Source organism: Coenobita brevimanus, chromosome 11 (assembly GCF_032717465.1).
Source record: "Coenobita brevimanus isolate Jiangsu-jjx chromosome 11, ASM3271746v2, whole genome shotgun sequence".
Classification (NCBI taxonomy): domain Eukaryota; kingdom Metazoa; phylum Arthropoda; class Malacostraca; order Decapoda; family Coenobitidae; genus Coenobita; species Coenobita brevimanus.
Window position 1 is genome coordinate 802,133 of NC_136964.1, and position 4,069 is coordinate 806,201.

The 4,069-nt window shown below is 45.1% G+C and overlaps 1 pseudogene; it reads left to right on the plus strand.

Annotated features, from left to right (window-relative positions):
• The first annotated feature begins 448 nt into the window (after positions 1-448).
• LOC145412211 (5S ribosomal RNA) lies at positions 449-567 on the plus strand (annotated as a pseudogene).
• Positions 568-4,069: the final 3,502 nt, after the last annotated feature.

A 4,069-nucleotide genomic window follows, 5' to 3' on the forward strand; every position in this document is an offset into this window, starting at 1 on the left:
CTTAGTCCTTTCCTGCTTCCCCCACGAGTTTTTCTGGGTGTAGAGGTCACGGGGCCTTTTGCAATGGGCGCAGAAGTGGCAGAAATGGCGGGGCGTGAGTGCGACATGCTTTGACTACAGAGGAGGACAAGGAACTAAATGGCGCGGCTTATCTGAGAAGGCAAGGGTTTACAGTGACAATGGGGCTGACAGCTGCTAACTTACATGCTAAGAAATTATTGGTAGAAAATCTCGGCAATACATAAAGAAATAGGTAGTTCCAGGTGAATGTAAATGTCACTTAGGCTTCTCCCTTCCTTTCTGATATATATTTTTATTACAGAAATAGATTACAAGGCATAATTCAAAGGGGAAATTACCGTGGGAATTTAGCGAATGAATGCATGTGAGGTATTGTCAGGTGATAATTAGCCAATTCCTGGTGTATACCACTATCACTGACTTTATTTTTTTTTGTTATACCACGTTGAGTACACCGCTTCCCGTCCGATCAGCGAAGTTAAGCAACGTTGGGTCTGGTTAGTACTTGGATGGGTGACCGCCTGGGAACACCAGATGCTGTTGGCATCCCTACGTGTCAAGTGGGGTTGGTGGAGGATTAGTGCCCCTCCCTGTAAAACAACTAACTCTAAGCCCTTGGCCACCCCGTTTGGGATACATGGCGTCTGGCAATGGATGGATGGGATATATTATTTTGTATAAGTATAGGGCATAGGGCTTATTTCAATGGATGAAATCTGTGGAAAAATCTGGGGGAGATTTGCTTAGCGCAGCATGGCAGGGCAGGCAATAGGAAAGGGTAAAGGAGGTGAGGTAGGAAGGGGTGAGAGGGTACTGGAGGGGAGGTAGGGAGGGGAGTCAAGAACGGGGGAAAATGGCTAAATTGTCAACAATGGATGGGAGTACAGATGAGATTAGGAGTGTGGACTATTGGTGGACAGTAGCAGTACATGGCTTCATTAAGTCTGTAGTTTAATATAATAATAATAACTAACTCCATTTATCAATTACTACATAGTTTGTCTTTATCTCAGTGTTATCTTAGATTACATATAATATTAGGTACTTACTTGTGAAATGTGAGTGTAGGATATTTTTCCTTATCAAACCTTGCGCTGCAGCCGTATGCAGCACAGGACACTGGCATCGTGAGGAGCCCACGAGACACGTCCACACACAGCCCATTGACTTTGATGAATGACTGACCCCATGTCTACTGTGAGGTCAAGGTAGGGCATAGTGAGGTTAAACTAGGGTGCGGCTGGGTGCGGCGGACACCTGCTGCTTCTTGCCAATCCCAAGATGGCGGATCTGACTTCACTTTCTGGACCGCGCGCCTCCTCCCCCTTAATCCTACCTCCATGAGCTAACTTAGTCTATGCCGCGTCACATACAAGAGAGTATATATGTATATGGTCTCACACTGGCAGTCACCCGAGGGGGATTTGATGAGGCTGGGGTGTGTGTACTCTCGTGGGAGTGGAGAGAGGGGGGATTTAGTGCGAGTCCACGGGTGCGGTTACACTGACGTCTGTTGTCCTGTGGGGGAGGTGACACTGGGGGAATATTGGTCACAGTTGGGGGGAGGATCCAACTCGTGCGGGTATGCTGAGTACTCCGTGTAATAGCACTTTGAGTAATAGGGTACACTAGAATGCACAGGGGGTGAGCATACTGGGGAAAGATCACACGTTATTTGCGGGGGGATCACAGGGAGGAGTTCACTGTGGGGCGGGGCTGGTCACACTGGGGGAATGTAAAGGGAGGATCTATTACTCACAGTTTCTGACAGAGAGGAGGACAGGGCCAAGGCCATCTATAAGGGAGGCCAGAACGCTGCCCCCAGTGACGTCACGGAGTTGGTGACAGCTGAGCGCTCTTGCTCTCCCTCTCACCCACTCACTCACTGGAGCCTTATCCCGCTCTTCTTCATAATGTCCACTGTTTAGTTTTTTATTCATGTTACTATTTGAGGATGTGTTTCATAAACATTGCTCACAGCATTATTAGATAGATATTAACAAACAGTCCTGCGTTTAATATTTGGTATTATTTGCTTCTTCTATATATTGAGGTAAAATAAAACACGTTATTTTTTCTTTCAATTACAGTATAATGACAGTTTCTTATACAAAGTTGCTATTCCCTCTCACAACACAGAATCTACAATATTTGCTTATACCATCTCTATATCCTACCTATTTGTTTGTTACTTTGCTAGCGTATCCAGTTTTCGTTTCTTCCTGAATTTTCCTTGTTTGCAGCTAGAAAATTATTTTGTTTTGCACAAAAATTGTTAAGCAGTGTGTTAGTTGATGCCCAGAACTATCATTTTTTCAATTTTTTCTGAGCTATGATGGGCATCACAAAAGTCAAAGGGTAAAAGTGCATCATCAGCCAAATTATTTAATGTTATTTTACAGGCAATACTACGTTGATTGATATTCTGAAGGAAATTTTTATGTTTAGTTAATTTGTTAACAACGATGTAGTTGTACATGACTATGTTTGTCGTGGCAGTATCTGGGTGCATCAATGATCCTCTGCTCACTGCATCAATGTAACTGTGACTGTCAGGCATTTCTTCGTCATTTTCACAGGTAATCAAATCTTTACAGTATTTACACTTAATTTTTTTTTAAACAGCAAAGCAGCAATACCCAGCTAAATAAACTATCACAGGAAGGACATCATTACATTTCTCAATATCATTCTTAGATACAGTGGTGTTATGCCATTCCGTAACTTCCGTATGGACAATCTTGCTGTTAGTCTTCTCCCGGAAGTTTCATCGAAGACAGAAGTTTCATCTACGAAATCGGCAGAGTGCGAAGTATAACTCACAAACCTGAAACAAAATATATATTTCTAGTGTAAGTGTCTGCATGTATGGTTGAGAGTTTGGTTGTTTGTCTGTCTGTTAGTCCTAGATATTTCAACTGGAAATGATTGATGAAATTTTAAGCTAACGAGTGAGAAAAAACAAGGATGATTTATAAGCTCGCGAATTTGTGCCACCTAGAAGATACTAAAAGTGCCTCCATCATGCAACACCTGCCTCCTGCAATACTCATCATCTATAGTTAATTATGTTTCTATCGCTTTTGTTCTTACTCTTTCGCTGCCTTTTCTGTTATATACTCTCCCACATGACATAATTACACAGTATGGAAGATCACTTGGATGGTTCAAGCGACCTTTTGCATTCGGTGAAGAAATTATGATAAATAATTCTACCAGTCTGCCTCACCACTGCCATGTTTGTGCCCGCGCGGCCATTCATCATCGAGGCTGAAAAATATTATTATATCCCTACTTAATACATCTACCAACGCATTGTGCTTGTAATTGCTAAACTGCTGCTAAACTCTAACAATAGTATAATGTTGTACTTACCCTGCTGCTGTGAGTTGCGGTGAAATTCTCTCGTTTGATGGCGCGAATCCATTTGCAGCGGAGAGTTTCGTCCTTGGGAGAGGAATACACTCTAACTTTTGGGCCAGTTCTATAGTTCCCATTGCAATTTGGCACACAACAACAGTGTGGCATTATCACACAAAGTAGTAAGAAGTGGCCAACACAATGCGTGAGGAATATACAGATGATTGCGGGAATAAACAATGCTGAGCAAATTGGCGTGACCTCCCACTAGCGCATGTCAATCACCACTGACCCCTGGCGTGGTGCAGGTAGCTGGATCCACCGATGTCACGTGTCCAGCGCGTCTGTGACTCATCTTCTAGGCCTGAGAAACTATAGACGGCCTTGACAGGGCCCGCTATGACGGGGAGTTCCAAGTGGCGGCCTGGCGTGGGAGGGGGCTGCCCAGTGAGTAGTATAGATGCAGGTGGTCCATTGGGTTGCCACGAGTCAGAGAGGAGTGGGCCGTTGGTGTGTAGGGGCGGCTCCCTAGCCGCTATGGCCTGACAGGAGGCCGGGCTCTAGGGTCTGGGGCCAAAGAGGGCCAACAGGCGCACAGCTCGGCGCCGGCCCTTCTTCGTTATTGGGGTTCTGGGAGAGGACCTGGGAGGCCCGGGGCTGGGGTCGGGCGCAGAGGAGGCGGCGCTCT